Source organism: Podarcis cretensis (assembly GCF_951804945.1).
Source record: "Podarcis cretensis genome assembly, chromosome: 8".
Classification (NCBI taxonomy): domain Eukaryota; kingdom Metazoa; phylum Chordata; class Lepidosauria; order Squamata; family Lacertidae; genus Podarcis; species Podarcis cretensis.
Genome location: NC_137177.1, coordinates 86,466,665 through 86,483,525, shown reverse-complemented (window position 1 = coordinate 86,483,525; position 16,861 = coordinate 86,466,665). Strand labels below are relative to the sequence as shown.

General features: G+C 47.9%; 1 protein-coding gene across 3 annotated transcripts in view; it reads right to left on the bottom strand.

The window, feature by feature from the left end:
- The window catches only part of HVCN1 (hydrogen voltage gated channel 1), a 30,470-nt gene extending 15,776 nt beyond the window's left edge, over window positions 1-14,694 (bottom strand). The window contains exon 1 of one of the 3 annotated variants that reach the window (XM_079987616.1): window positions 14,013-14,694. The gene's annotated coding sequence lies outside the window, so the exon portion shown is untranslated. Of the gene's footprint in view, window positions 1-1,345; window positions 2,687-14,012 lie in introns of those variants that run through there. The other 2 variants (XM_079987618.1, XM_079987617.1) reach the window with 2 other exon arrangements.
- Between the last annotated feature and the right edge of the window lie 2,167 nt (window positions 14,695-16,861).

Genomic DNA, 16,861 nt, shown 5'->3' with positions numbered 1-16,861 from the left:
CACTGGGTTCCCATCTGGTTGGCCACTGCAAGCAGCGCCGGATTCATGTATAAGCTAAAAAAGCTATAGCTTAGGGACCCACTCTCTTGGGGCCCCCCAAAAAATTAATGGGAAAAAACCCTGGATGTACATTTCCAAAATATAAGATAAAAAACAAATGAAATGAAATAAAACCTACAAACAGCAACAGTGCTTTGTGTTGTGTAGGCTCCTATGATGTAAGTCCTGCCTGCTAGCCTTCTCCCTCAAATATCACTGGTTTGCTCCTTTCTATATATACGGTGCCTACATTCTGCATGGACCATGGCAACATGTGCAAATGGGTTTAGATACCTATTAGGTCCATAAATTACCATATAGCATATAAAAAGGTAAAGGGACCCCTAACCATTAGGTCCAGTCGTGGCCGACTCTGTGGTTGCGGCGAGCATCTCGCTTTATTGGCCAAGGGAGCCGGCGTACAGCTTCCGGGTCATGTGGCCAGCATGACTAAGCCGCTTCTGGCGAACCAGAGCAGCAAACGGAAACGTCGTTTACCTTCCCGCCAGAGCGGTACCTATTTATCTACTTGCACTTTGACATGCTTTCAAACAGCTATGTTGGCAGGAGCAGGGACCGAGCAACGGGAGCTCACCCCGTCGCGGGGATTCGAACCGCCGACCTTCTGATCGGCAAGTCCAAGGCTCTGTGGTTTAACCCACAGCACCACCCGTGTCCCAAACCAACAGATATAACTGCCTGCAAACCAACAGATAAAACTGGACCTGCAGCTGGAGGGCCTTGATTCAGCTCCAGCTGCTTCCTCTCCATCCTCCCTTTAACCCACAGCGCCACCTGCGTCCCTAGCAAAAAACGAGGTAGCACTGTATTATTATGAAGATGGATGCAGAATATATATTCATAAGAATATACAGGCACAACAACAGCCCTGCTGGATCAGGCTAGTGGCCGCTCGAATCAGCATCATGTTCTGACCTGGTCGACCAGATCCCTGTGGGAAATTCTCAGAGCACAAGGGCAGGAATCTCCCCTCCTGCAGTTTCCAATGACCAGCATTCAGAAGCATTGCTTCCTCCAGTGCAGCTATCGATCACAGCCATGGAGAACCCTCTCCTCCATGAACTGTCTAATCCTCTTTCAAGGCCACCCAGGTTGGTGGCCATGACTGCCTCCTGCGACAGCGTGTTCCACCAAAACTTCCAACCCTGAGCTTTGTTGGACGTCCACAAGTTCCAGCGTCCGGAGAGAGGGAAGAAAACTTTCCTCTCTCCACTTCCTCCATCCAGCTAGAAAGCCACCGTAGTTCCCTGATCCCCCACTTAGCTTAGCATGCCTTCGCTCTTACCTCTTCTAGTCTGCTCCTCTCTCTTTGTCCACGCACGGCCTCTGCTTTCACTAGCAGCAGTGGGGAGAAAACACAATTGCAGGCAGGGAAAAGCCGGGGACTGGAAGTATCAGCAAAGCGCTGAGACAGCCGAGCGAAGCAAAGTTTCCTGTCTCGTTTGGTATTTTGCATAAGAGGTATACTGTTGCAATGCAGACGGATGCAGGACGCCCGCATTGCTTCCTGCCTAGCTAACTCTCGCTATGGGTTGGGGGGTTGGACAGAGAGAACGAGAAGCGCACTAATGTTGGTTACAGTCAACATCCAGTCATTTAAAAACCCACTCCACAACCCCTCAGCATGTTTGTTATGAGTACACAAGCTATCGCCATATCTCAGCAAGTTAACAGCCACTTGTCCCGAGTGATTCGGGGGGAGTGGGTTGGAATCTGACGCAAAGCTGTCTGAAAGTCAGACAACTGGACGGGAACATTTTGTGAATGAATGGGGGTGGAGGGTGGGGAGTCTGATACCTGTCAAATCCGCCCCAGAACGCAATGGGTCAGCTGCAGTTTAGCCAAATCTAGCACCTGTTGATACTACTTAGAAGTGAACCAGTTAACACAAGGTGCTTTTCTGTGATACACAGTCAAGGTCGCTTGCAAACCAATTCTGAAACACTCAAAAACAGGTTTAGCTTCATACAGAGCAACTTTGGCAAGGAGGTCTATCAGGGCAGGATGAGCGACTGAACTATCAACTGCTTAGAGCAGGTAACCGGACAGTAAACAGAAGCCAACCACACACCCCATCCTGTTTTGGGGTTTTCCCTCAAACATATTTTAGAAGAAGCAAAGCAAGTTGCCAGAAAATCCGGTGGTCTGTTCTTGGGTACGCTTCAAGGTTATGTTGCAAAAATAAAAATAAAACTGCAGAGTATTCTATGAGGAGCTGTGCTTGTCCTTGTTCCAAAAATTTATTTAGTTTTTAAAACTTCATGAAGAACTATGTCCACATTAAACACAACCCATTTTTATTTTTATTTTTGAAAAAATGCCACCACAAAAGTCTTTGTGCCCACCAAGGATTGCAGCCAACCGATTTTTGTTCAGAATGGATTCACTGGAATTAATGGACCCTTGTTACCAATGTTCATTCATTTCAATGGATCTGCTTTGAGGAAGGCCAAGAATGGATGCAGACCCTCGTGCAGACCCATATACAGTGGTACCTCGGGTTAAGTACTTAATTCATTCCGGAGGTCCGTTCTTAACCTGAAACTGTTCTTAACCTGAAGCACCACTTTAGCTAATGGGGCCTCCTGCTGCTGCTGCGCCGCCGGAGCACGATTTCTGTTCTCATCCTGAAGCAAAGTTCTTAACCTGAGGTACTATTTCTGGGTTAGCGGAGTCTGTAACCTGAAGCATCTGTAACCTGAAGTGTGTGTAACCTGAGGTACCACTGTAGAAGCATTTCATAAAATAACCGCCATGGGGGGTGGGGCTTTCAGGCAGGCCCCAAAGTGAGGGGTCACAACACACTCTGCGAGACACCTGCTTGCCTGCTCACTATCAATGGGTTGGAGACAAGGAAAGAAGAAGAGGACTCAAAACAAACAAAGTCTTGCAGTGTGTCTCCTTGCCCCACAACAGAAGACTCCTAGAGCAGTTTGGGTCTCAGGTGGGTGGGTACTTTGGGGGTGGGAGGGAAAGGAAAGCAACTGCCCCCCCCCCACTTTGTACTATGATCCGATCCGATCCGATCCGATACAATATGATACGATACGATATCTTTATTGTCAACGAAATTGAAAAATCTACATAAGACATTCAAAAACTCCTAAAAACTCAGAAACCCCATTTTAAAATACAATATACTCAACAGACTCCTTATATTGTGTTTAAAACCAGAATTGCATTTGGGTAGAAACTGTTTCTCAGGTGGCTAGTCCTAGTCTTTATAACCCTGTAAGGTAAAGGTAAAGGGACCCCTGACCATTAGGTCCAGTCGTGGCCGACTCTGGGGTTGCGGCGCTCATCTCACTATATTGGCCAAGGGAGCCGGCGTACAGCTTCCAGGTCATGTGACCAGCATGACTAAGCCGCTTCTGACAAAGCCAGAGCAGCGCACAGAAACGCCATTTACCTTCCCACCGGAGCGATACCTATTTATCTACTTGCACTTTGACGTCCTTTTGAACTGCTAGGTTGGCAGGAGCAGGGACCGAGCAACGGGAGCTCACCCCGTCGTGGGGATTTGAACCGCCGACCTTCTGATCGGCAAGTCCTAGGCTCTGTGGTTTAACCCACGGCCCCACCCGCGTCCTGTACCTTCTTCCAAAAGGCAGAAGCTGAATGAGATCATTTCCAGGGTGCGCACTATCCTGCGCTATCTCTGCAGCTTTCTTATGGCACCTGGCAGCATAGATTTGATCCAAGGTGGGAAGAGTGCACCAAATTATTCTCTCTGCAGTCTTTACAACCCTGGATAGCATTGTTTTTTCCCTGGCTGTGCAGCTCCCAAACCCCACACACAGACCTTAATTTAATACACTCTCCACGGTACAATGGTAAAAATGCCATCAACAGGTCCTTTGAGAGATTGTTTTTCCGGAGGACTCACTACTACTGAAGTTCTTCTTGTTGGAAGCTGTCCAGAGTGGCTGGGGAAACCCAGCCAGATGGGCAGGGTACAAATAATAAATTATTATTATTATTATAAAGGGCTGAGTTCCAAGGGCTGTCAGCTGGCCCAAACCCGAGTTCTTTGTTCTTAGCTACTGTAGCGCAGTGTTTAGAGCAAACTGACCCTTAAGAACAAAGCATTCCCCGCTCCAGACACTGGCAGAGAATGGAGCGCTCTTCAGCTGTCATAAGTTTGGGAGGCATCTAGAAACAATGCCAAAAAGAAGAATACTGTGCCACTTTAAAGGGAAATCCAATTCAGAAAGCAATTGGGAGAGGCCAAATTTAAGAGGCAGACTTTATCCAAGGGTTTATGGATATAATAATAATACCTTTATTGCCAATGTACAACCTGTGTACAATGAAATTAACCGAGATTCTCCCCCCCCCACAAACACTCGATCTCATTGCACTCTGTGTGCTTGTCGCACAACACACCAACTCCGATAGTCGGTTGCACTGTATTATTTTCCGTTCAGCAGCCTAACAGCCCACGGATAGAAACTGTTTTTTAGCCTGTTGGTACGACTGGTTATACTTCTATATCTCCTGCCTGAGGGTAGAAGATTAAAGAGGTACTGGCCAGGGTTTGAATCGTCCCTGAGGATTTTTCTCGCTCTCCTAAGGCAACGATCCCTTGCGATGTCATCTAGAGGACTCAGGGGACAGCCCATGATATCATGTGCTGTGTTCACCACCCTCTGTAAATACCGTATTTTTTGCACCATAACACTCACTTTTTTCCTCCTAGAAAGTAAGGGGAAATGTCTGTGCGTGTTATGGAGGGAATGCCTACGGGTCGCGGGGGGGATCTGCTGCAGTCGTGAGCAGAGGATCCATGGTTCCCCTTCCTTCCCTCCTCCGTGGCTCGCTTTGAAAGAGCAAAGCGGGAGAAGAGCCGCTGAGTGGGGAGGAGAGAGGGACAGAGAGCCTGCTTCTTTAAAGGAGCAAAGCGGGAGAGGAGAGGAGCCCACAAGTGTAAGCGGCTCCTGTCCGGTTGGTTCCTTTAAAGCAAGCAGGCTCTCTGTCCCTCTCTCCTCCCCACTCAGCTCGCTAAATAGCAGCAAAGTTTTTCAGCTCGCTAAGCCGGGGATGAGCGGGGAGGAGGGAGAAAAGCAGAGCCTGCTTGCTTTAAAGGAGCAAAGTGGGAGAGGAGCCTTCTCCCCTTATACCCCTCTTCTTCATTATTAGCAGCATCCTTTCTCCACCCACCCCACGCATGCTCCTTGTCCCTTGAGTGCTTTTCCTTCCCTCCTCACTTAAAACGTGGTTACAAAGGATCCTCAGGATTTTTGCATTGGGCTACTCCAAACTCACTGTCAGATCACATGTCTGTGGCCACAGCATGAACCACAAAAATCAAACATCCACTGTTTTGTTTAGAATATTTTTTTTCTTGTTTTCCTCCTCTAAAAACTACGTGCGTGTTATGGTCGGGTGCGTGTTATAGAGCGAAAAATACGGTACTTTCTGTCCGTGGCTGTCAAGCCAGCATACCACACTGTGATACAATATGTGAGGACACTTTCTGTTGTGGACCGTTAAAAGGAGGTCACCAATTGTTGTTTAAAATTGTTCTTTCGCAAGACCCTGAGAAAATGGAGTCTCTGTTGGGCCTTCCTAACCACCTGAGTTATATTGTTTTTCCAAGTGAGGTCTCCAGTAAGGTAAACTCCCAGGAATTTAAAGGAAGAGACTCTCTCCATACAACCCGCCCTGATACAGTGAGCATCACAGAAACCTGGTGGAACAGAGAGAACCAGGGGGGCATAGGTATCTCTGGCTATAAGCTCTGTAGCAGTGTTCCCAAACTTGGCTGTTTCTGGACTACAACTCCCATCATTCCTAGCTAGCAGGGTCAGGGATGATGGGAATTGTAGTCCAAAAGCAGCTGGAGAGCCAAGTTTGGGAAACACTGCTCTATAGGAAGGATAGAAGGGTGTGTCAGGTGCGGCTATAGCTCTGTACGTTGGAGAGGGCACTGAGCCCAGAAAGCTAGAAATCCCAAAAGGGACAGTAAAAGGTAAAGGGACCCCTGACAATTAGGTCCAGACACGGCCGACTCTGGGGTTGCAGCGCTCATCTCGCTTTATTGGCCAAGTGAGCCGGTGTACAGCTTCCGGGTCATGTGGCCAGCATACTAAGCCGCTTCTGGCGAACCAGAGCAGCGCACGGAAAAGCTGTTTACCTTCCTGCCAGAGTGGTACCTACTTATCTACTTGCACTTTGACGTGCTTTCTAACTGCTAGGTGGGCAGGAGCAGGGACCGAGCAACAGGATCTCACCCCATTGCGGGGATTCGAACCGCCAACCTTCTGATCGGCAAGTCCTAGGCTCTGTGGTTTAACCCACAGCGCCACCCGCCTTCCAAAAAGGATAGACTCCCCTGCAAAATCATGGCGGGTGCTGATACTGGACCCAAAGAGTAACTTGGCACTGGGAGCCTGCTGTCATGTGCCAGTCCTGCTCGCTTCCCTAGGTCCCGCTGCCCAGAATCATGCCCTTGTGATGGGTGGATGGCATGATGGGGGCAGCTGCCCAGAAAGCCGCTGGCTCATTGAGGCCACTAATCTCCTCAGGTTTGGAAACAAATCCCAGGAAGAAGAAGAAGAGTTTGGATTTGATATCCCGCTTTATCACTACCCTAAGGAGTCTCAAAGCGGCTAACATTCTCCTTTCCCTTCCTCCCCCACAACAAACACTCTGTGAGGTGAGTGGGGCTGAGAGACTTCAGAGAAGTGTGACTGGCCCAAGGTCACCCAGCAGCTGCATGTGGAGGAGTGGGGAATCGAACCCGGTTCACCAGATTACGAGTCCACCGCACTTAACCACTACAACACACTGGCTCTAGTTGAAAGTCCTCTATTCCTCTCCTCCTGCGATGAGGCTACATTTTAATATTTTAATGTTCCATTATTTTAATGCTGTATTTTATTTTTGTTTTTAAGTTTGTAATCATTCATCTTGTTTTTATTATTGCTTGTAAGCCGCTCTGAGCCCGGCGTTGGCTGGGGAGGGCGGGGTATAAATAAAAAATTATTATTATTATTATTATTATTATTACTCTACTCTATTCCGAACTTAAAAAATGGAAAGCGTAATGCTGGTGGTCAACAACAGAGGTTTAAAGACTCTCTCAAGGCAAATCTAAGAAAATGTAGGATAAACACCAACAATTGGGTAACACTGGCCTGCGAGCGCTCCAGTTGGAGAACAGCCTTTACCAAAATGTCATGGGCTTTGAAGACACTCAAACTCAGAACATAAGTGAGAAACGTGCTAAGAGGAAGGCACGCTTGGCAAATCCACACCGTGATCAACTCCCGCCCGGAAACTAATGTCCCCACTGTGGAAGGAAATGTGGATCCAGAATTGGCCTCCACAGTCACTTATGGACTCATTGTTAAAACCGTGTTTATGGAAGACAATCTTACTCAGCTACAAGGGATTGCCAAAGAAGAAGAAGAAGATTTGAAGGACTTTCCATTCCATGTTAGAATGGGGGGGGGGTAAAGACACCCCCCTCCTAGAAGAGAGAAGGCACCTTGAACCAACTCATTCACAGTTAGCCTCCACACAGTCAGCTTAGGGGACACACAGGTCACCGAGACAAGACTTCCCCCATAGCACAGATGCAATTCACTTTAAACGACAGGCCTCATTTCTGTATTTGCATCAAAACATTTAAGTTTGCACAGACACTCTGCATTCTTTTGGGAGTGGTGACGCAGAGGCTCCTCACGGGGTCTCTGCCATGGGAGCATATTCACCCAGTGCTTTTCCAGCTGCATTGGCTCCCGGTGGAGTACAGGGTCAGATTGAAGGTGCTGCTTTTGACCTTTAAAGCCCTTCATGGCCTAGGACCCTCGTACCTGCGGGACCGCCTCTCCCAGTATGCCCCATGGAGGACCTTAAGGTCCATATATAGCAACACCCTAGAGGTCCCGGGCCCTAAGGATGTTAGATTAGCCTCAACCAGAGCCAGGGCCTTCTCAACACTGGCTCCAGCCTGGTGGAACGCTCTGTCTCATGAGACCAGGGCGCTGCGGGATCTGATTTCTTTCCGCAGGGCCTGTAAGACAGAGTTGTTCCACCTGGCCTTTGGCTTGGAGTCAACTTGATTCCCTCCCCCTCTTTCCTTTTTCCTTTCTCCTCCTATGAAGAGATTGCACCCTAATGTTTTAATATTGTATCTTAATCTTTTAAATTGTATCTTAATCAACTTGTTTTTATTATTGGTTGTTAGCCGCCCTGAGCCTGGCCTTGGCTGGGGAGGGCGGGGTATAAATAAATTTTATTATTATTATTATTATTATTATTATTATTATTATTTTGCTACAAACACCGTGGCAGGCAGGTTTTGAACTCTTTGCTCAGAAAAGCTACACACTCCTGGCCCTATTAATACCTCCCTCCACCCATCTCTCATTAAAGCCCGAAGGAAGAATTTTGCTGGTTAAAGATTCTCCACTCAAATGTCCTGAGCTTGCAGAAAAGGAACACTCGGAATGCAAATTCCAGGGGTCAGCACACAGCCTTTTCTGACTTCAGACACTTTCTGATAAAATGTTCCTTTGCTAGCCTTGTGAGATAGCATTTGATTTCATTTAAGTGAAATGCTATCTCAAAAGGCAAGTAGCACTGGGAAAGTTCTTTGTTCTTTTTTTTACTGCCATTGTACAAAGGATACGATGAGCTACTCAACACAACTTCAGGCACTGCCCCAATTAACATCTCACCAGAGTACAGGTAACTCACAACTTATACACATTCAGGTTTACATGCTTGGCAATTTTATTTTTTCATTTTATTTTTTAAGGGGGCGGGCATCTAGGAAAAAGGTATTTGGCCATCCCAGTTCTGTGCACAGATGACAACTGATAGGCCGTTGAATCTTACTTTGGTGCTGACAGCAGGATAGTGTCCTCTACTACAACTAAAGGCAGCAAAGCAGTTTGGAGAATAGATGGTGGGCCACACAGCACCCACAGCTCTCTCCTCCATTTCCTCTCCTGTCCCGCCAAATCTGCTGCCTGAGGCAGCTGCCTCACCCTACCTAACAGCAGGGCCGGTCCCTATATTGATCTTATCTGTATTGCCACATAATGGAAAGCTTTACAGATAACAAACCATTTCAAAATGGTTAAAAAAGATTTGGGACACCATTTTATTGGAGAAACTGAATGACTTTTCAAGGTTACTTTTCAGGGTTACTTTAGAAGTCAAGACAATACTTTTTTTATATAATTTAATGTAATAATAATTATATAGCTAAGCTGCATCCATACTTCCTCCTCCGTACTGTGGGTTACTAGCGGATTTTATATGGCATTGTCCACACTTACTGTTTTATGATTCATGAACTACAGTTACAATGTTATTTCCATGAAATATGTTATAATTTATTTATAAACTTAGTAGAAAGAGTCGTTAAAAAAAGCTACGAGGAGGACAAAAAACCAGTTTGATCCCCTTTACACTTCTCTGACTTGGCATTTCCACGTAATTTGCTACATAGTGATTTATTTATGTTTGACTCACACCCATATTTACCAGTGAGCCGAATAACAAGACCAAACACACCTCAGTCTGAATGTCATAACCCAGGACATGAGTTACCGTCATGATGACAGGTACCACACCTTAACCGTGACCTCTAACATCAACTGCACTAAATTTAAAACGGAACAAAATTGCATCACACAGAGATGTCACAACCGTCACCTTAAGCATCCAGCTGTGTTTACCTCCAAACACAGGGATATTTTCATTAACATTGAAGGGCCCTTGAAAGGTTTCTTCCTCACTTAGTGAAGGAGGTAAGCAACCTGAAGTGTTTAGCCGTGATGGGAGCTGGAGTCTAACAGCACCTGGAGAGACACAAGTTCCCCAGCCCTATTTAAGGCAGAAATCCACACACACACACACACACGGGATGGGGAACTTGTGGTCCTCCAGGTGCTGTTGGACTCCAACTCCCATCAGCCCCAGAGAAGAATGATGGGAGTTGGGATCTACCATCATACAAAATGGTCACAACACTCCCTGCCACTTTGGGTAGACGTTGAGCCGCAAATCTCTTGCCAGCATGGCAGCAACAATGGCTTTGGGCTGCATTTTAATTGACCAAAAAATGAGAAAGAGAAAAGAGAGGAGGCCTGACTGTGCTGTCTGAACGTCTCTTCTACGGCTTTTAAAGTTCCAAAAGAGAAATATTTTAAAGCAAATTAAGAAGGCATTTAGGGACGCGTGTGGTGCTGTGGGTTAAACCACAGAGCCTAGGACTTGCCGATCACAAGGTCGGCGGTTCGAATCCCCGCGACGGGGTGAGCTCTCGTTGCAAGTAGATAAATAGGTACCACTCCAGCAGGAAGGTAAACAGCGTTTCTGTGCACTGCTCTGGTTCGCCAGAAGCGGCTTAGTCATGCTGGCCACATGACCCGGAAGCTGTACGCCGGCTCCCTCGGCCAATAAAGCGAGATGAGCGCCACAACCCCAGAGTTGGTCATGACTGGACCTAATGGTCAGGGGTCCCTTTACCTTTAAGAAGGCATTTATAAATTATTTTGTGTATTAAATATTGATAAGCAAACACCGTGTAGTTACGAATTACCTAGCAATTAATTTTGTAGCTGGGTGGGGAGGAGGGGAGGAGGGTAACACCAAACCAAGTAAAGTCACTGAGAGCAGCAAAAAAATCTCGCCAGCCCTACGCATGGCCAAGATGTCCAGAGGGGTCTTCCTACGTAAGCCCCATTGAGCAGAACAGGAGCGGACATGCCTTTCCACTGGAGTTTTGCATGCTGGAGTTTCCTGCGAGTGGATCAGATCTGTGCCTTTCCCACTGTGCCACCCTTAATGGCAACTGGACACAGCCCAAGGTGGCTTCCTCCCCTTTTGCTACCTTACTGGTCACTTTGGGCAAACGAGTTAGAATACCGTAGATGCCTGTCTGGAAATCAGAATGTTGGCTCTGCTTTCCTCTGAAGGACCAGCAAGAGGACCAGCAAGGTCTGAAACATCTTGGGCTCCCTTGTTTGCTCCCATTTAATTTCTGCTGTGCCTTCCACGTCCTTCTCAGGCTCTCCTTTTCCTCCACCTCATTTATATCCTGTCCGCCCTGCTAAAGGAGCCCAGCATGGAAAACGGCAGAAGAGCCGTTGAAAGAGCACAATGTGAAACATGCTCTACGTCTGAGCCCCAAAAACACACACAAACACAAACCTCACGGGAACAGAGAGTGGCCTTGTGAATTTAACTTGCTGGAGGGCTGCTGAGGTTGCACTGTGCTCATGACAACTTGCTGACTGTTTTCCCATCATGGGCCCAGATCAGACAGCAGCACCTTTGCTCAACGCCCATGCAATAAATATTTCAGAGGAGCCCTGCAGGATCAGATGAAACTGGGGTGGGGGGTGGGAATCTCGTCCTGATAAGCGTCTTTGCTGGATTGTCCCCAAGGGCCATAATGAGGGGGCTTCGTGGCTTTGCTTTATCGTGCTGCCAACTGCTTTGAACAGGGCCAATTATCTTTGATGCCAACTCATTTCTTGAAAGGTTATATTGCTTTTGCTGTTTTTACTGTTCTCTTTTGCATTTTGTTGTTAGTCGCCTTGGACCTAGCTTTGAGGAAGAGCAGGCAACAAGTCAGGCGGGGGAGGGGGAGATTCTCCAGGCTGCACTGCCTTGTGGGAAACTTTCTGGGGGCCGCATGCTGTGGGGGGGGGCAGAGGCAAAAGATTCTGCAGGGCAATAGATGTGGCTCTCACCTTTCTATTTTCCAACCAGGCAAAGGTCAAATGACCAAGGCAAGCAGACAAGAGGCATTGTCTTAGTTCAGGGCTCTTAAGGGCAAGTGAGGGAGACTGTCCCGAGGGCCAGATAGAGAGGCTGAGGGGGCCTGAGCCTCTCCCCCCCTGTTGTCAGCAATGGTTGCTATCATTAAATATCAGCATCAGCATCCAGACTCCTGTTCTCACAGTGGCCAACACTGGGAAGCCTGCAGGTAGGAGACAAACACAGCAGTCCCTGCCCCACTTTGCCCCCCAGCAAGGGATATCCAGAGGTGTCATGCCACCTTCAGTAGCCCAGAGGCATCATGGCTAGTGATCTCAAATTACCTTACCCCGAGAGCTCTTTTAACACAGGCTTCTGACCTGGACAGTTGGACAGGAGTGGAGAAGCGCTTGTCCTGCGCATGGGTTCTCTGCAGCTCCCATCAGGACAATACGATACAGTACGATAACCTTTATTGTCATTGTCCCATACAGAACAACGAAACTGAAAAATCTACATAAGACATTCAAAAACCAACAAGCCTGCTATCCCAGCTATCCCAACCTGGTTAGCCCCCTAAAAACTTTGATATCCCATTTTTAAATGCAATCATAGCTGTCAACCTTCACCTTTTTTGTGGGAAATTTCCTTATTTCAGCGCCGTTTCCCGCTGCTCCCTGCTGCTATCCGGGATTGTTAGATATCCCGTAGACTCCAGGACAGGTGAGGCTGCTGATCCCTTATTTTCAAATCTGGAAGTTGACAGCTATGAATGCAATATACTCCCATAGAGACTCCTTATACGTACTGCGTTTAAAACCAAAACCGCATTTGGGTAGAAACTGTTTCTCAGGTGGCTAGTCCTAGTCTTTATAACCCTGTACCTTCTTCCAGAAGGCAGAAGCTGAAAGAGATCACTATCCTGTGCTATCTCTGCAGCTTTCTTATGGCACCTGGAAGCACAGATTTGATCTAAGGTGGGAAGAGTGCACCCAATTATTCTCTCTGCAGTCTTTACAACCCTGGACAGCATTGTTTTTCCCCTGACCGTGCAGCTCCCAAACCACACACACAGACCATAAGTTAATGCACTCTCCACGGGACTTTGCTACCTGAGTCTTGTTGCAAAGCCAGAGACTGAAAGGGGCAAACTGGGTCTCTTGTCTAGGACCAATGAGCCAACACAAAGAAGTCCAGGATTCCTGTGTTGCAGGGGTTGGACTGGATGATATTCTGGGTCACTTACAACTCTAAGATTCACACATTCACACTCCAGGCTTCCTCATGGCACCGCACCACTCCTGAACCCTACACCACACCTAGAAAATGCTAGTGCTATGGGTAGATGCAATTTTAAATACACTTTAAAAAGAGAGAAGTTAGACTGCCAGGGATGAAACAAGGTAGGAAGGCAAAGTAGTCAAGAGCCGATTCCACATTTTAACTCCTCATGGATCAGGTGAGGTTTGCGCAGGGTTTTAAAACATGTTTTGCAGGAGGTTGGTCTAGATGACTCTTTGAGTTCCTTCAGCTTTACAATTGTATATATAAAAAGACACATCCTCACACACAATTTGGGTAACTGGAGACACAGCCGCCTTGCTCCCTTAAGGCCCAGGCAACCCATTTCCCACTCCTAATTTTTAGGGGAAATATTCAAACCCTTTTAGTAAAACCACTCTAGACCAGCCAAAGCTCCCCAAAGGAAGGGTGGCATATGTGAGTTATTATTTTAAAATACTGTTTTTATGAACCCTGGCTTTGGCTCGGACCCACCCATTCCCCTTTAAGACCATCCGTTTATCTGTCTCGTTTTCCCTCCTTGCTGTTGCTCCTTTGACCCAACAACCCCTCGCCTCCTGACTTCACCAAATCCCAGGAGCCCACAAGACCAGCAAACTACCCCCCAGCGGCCCCCCCAAAAACCCGAAGGCGAGGCCTCTGGGACCTAAGACAAAGAACGGGGAGGGAGCATCTCTGCACCCCTTCGCCCCCCACCCAAGGCAGCTCCTCGAGGGGGGAATCGAGGGAAAGAAACTTGTTCCTTGCTCCCCCTCCAGGCAGAGTTGGGGACCAGGGGGGCTGCGCACGTTTCCTCCCTGGGATGCCCGGAGCCTCAGGTTCATGTTTCCAGCTTGCCACCCCAAGAGGCGGGGCAGTGCTGCTCGGGAGCCCCCCTGCCCTGCCCACTGGCTCCCCGCTCCCCCCCAAAAAACCATCCCCAGTACCGTGTCTGGCTGCAGCAGGGAGCAGAGCCAGAACCGCCAGCCTACCCAAGACCGGACGCTGCACAGCTGCTGATGGCGAGGCTGCTGCCGCCGCCTCTTTCTCCGCCTTCCTGCTATTCATTGGTGCATAAAGTGGGATTTCTTTTCATAATGAAGAGAGAGAACGAGGAGGGAGGAGCGCAGATGCAGCCCAAGTCCCGGCGACCCGGATCGCGGCGGCTTGGAGGAGGACCATCTGGGGGCAATAAATAAATAAACTGTAGATAAAACTCTAAAGCGACTCCCGCCCGCCCCAGAATCTCTCCCATTCTGCCCCTTGGGCTTTTCCAGGAAAGTAAAGTTTCCAGGAATTTATTTATTGGATCCCCAGTTGGGTGAGGATTGGGGGCTGGTCAAATCCAGGCGTGGGTGTGCGCGCAGGACACCCCGCCTCCAGCTCAAGTTCCTGTTTTGCACAGGAAATTTCCTTTCCTTTCCTTTCTTTCTTCGCTTGGCTTGCAAAAACTTCGTCGTCCTCCTCCTCGTGTCTCCATCGCAGGAGGAAATTTGGAGGCGAGGAAAACCATATTGTGGTCAGCGGCAGTTTCATCTCTCGCTTTCCCGTTGCCTGATGGCGCGCTTTTTCCCCTTTCCTTTTTTTGCAAGCGGGCGGAGTGGCTGCGCCCCAGTAGCAGTGCCTGCTAACATGCAAGATGAGGAAGAATGCCTCGGTTTAGAAGACAAAATAAAAAAATTCCTTCCAGTAGCACCTTAATGACCAACTAAGTTAGTTCTAGGTATGAGCTTTCGTGTGCATGCACACTTCTTCAGATGTGGATCTGAAGAAGTGTGCATGCACACGAAAGCTCATACCTAGAACTAACTTAGTTGGTCTTTAAGGTGCTACTGGAAGGAATTTTTTTATTTTGTCTTGACTATGGCAGACCAACACGGCTACCTATCTGTAACTCGGTTTAGAAGAGGCATTTCCACCTGAGAGCAGGGAATGCCTCTGTAGAGAGAGAAACACCCTGACTGTTGCTGAATTCCCATCAGAGCCAGGCATCCAGAGATGTTGTGGGGTTGAATACAGAACCATCTGCAGGGCACCAGGATCCTCACCCCTGATTTAGACAATCCTGCAAAGTATTGTCATCACTCACTTACTGCAGGTGGAAATGCTGATCGTTTTATCATGCAGCTTGTCTCATAGCAACCCCTTTTCAGAACATGTTAGGTTTATGCAAGCTTCTGCCTTATGATCTTTAACTGCCTGAGGTCCAGCCTGCCACGCCTCCCTCATTCCTTCCATAGTCATTTGTGGGACCAGTCCTACCATTGGGTAGTGTGGTATCCATCTGGACTGTCTAGAGGAGTTGGGAGCACCGTTATGCAGTGGTTCCACTCCTTCCTCCTGGGCTGTGTCCAGAAAGTGGTGTTGGAAGATGAGTGTTCAGACCCCTAGACTCACATGTGGGGTGTCTCAGGGCTTTGTTCTCTCCCCCATGCTTTTTATATGAAGCTGCTGGGAGAGATCATTGGGGTGGGGTGGGGGGCTGGATAATCACCAATAAACATATGATACCCAAGCTATCCCTCTCGTTTAAATCGAAATTAGTGAAGGCAGCGAATGTCCTGTGTGTCTGGAGCTGGTTGGAGGATGGAGGTTAACGGACTGAGGCTGAATCCTGACAAGGCAGAAGTAGTTTTTGGAGGACAGAGGGAAGGCAGGTGTGGGAGACTCCCGGGTCTTGAATTGGGTAACTGTGCCCCTGAAGGACCAGGTGTGCAGCCTAGGAGTCATTTTGGACTCAGTTGTCCATGGTGGCGCAGGTGAATTTTGTGCTCAGGGCAGCTGTCTACCAGCTCCATCTGGTACACAGGCTGAGACCCTACCTGTCTGCAGACGGTCTTGCCAGAGTAGTGCATGCTCTGGTTATCTCCTGCTTAGGGCTACCAGAATATGGCTGCAAGACTGGTGACTGGGAATAGCCGCTGGGACAATTTAACACTCAGTACATTTCCGAGCACAATTCAAAGTGTTGGTGCTGACCTCGGCCCAGTATACCTGAAGGAGCATCCCCATTGTTCAGCCAGGTCACAGGTCCAGATACGAGGGCCCTCTGGATAGTGGTGCCCTCTCTGTGGAATGCCCCCCCCCCGATGTCAATGAGATAAAGAACTACGCAACTTTAGAAGATATCTGAAGGCAGCCCTGTATCAGGAAGTTTTAAATGCTTGACATTTTATTGTTTTTATATGTGCTGGAATCCGTCCAGAGTGGCTGGGGAAACCCAGCTAGATGGGTGGGGTATAAATAATGAAATTACTATGTTCATTCACATGGAATAGGGGTGCAATCTTGTCCTTTGCCCCCAGCAGCTGTATTTTGGACCAGCCCCAAAAGAAACCATTCCAGGCATCTTCTATGTTGACTAAAGAGATTAATATGAATTAACTGAAAGGTTTTTCAAGAGTGAGCATACTGCAAACATGCACAGGCTCAACAGGTTGGGGTAAAGGTAGAAACAATCCACATCTGACAATGTTCATGTTCTGTACATAATAATATTTATATCCTGCTCATCTGGCTGGGTTTTGCCAGCCACTCTGAGTTTGCATAGCATATTGGTGGGTTTTCTTCATAGGTTGGATCTATCTGCTATCATACAAGGCCTCAGAGCAAGGCTAGGCCTGGGTAGCTACTTCTAGCTTATGACAAGCTGTGTCACAGTATGAACCAATCTTAAGAGCCCACCCAGCATTATATCTGCATGCTTTTTCAGAGACTATTGTGGTTGTACAATGCGGACTTGTATATGCATGCATGTTGGCTGTGAAGAAATTTGCCTTTTCCAAATGGTGTAATT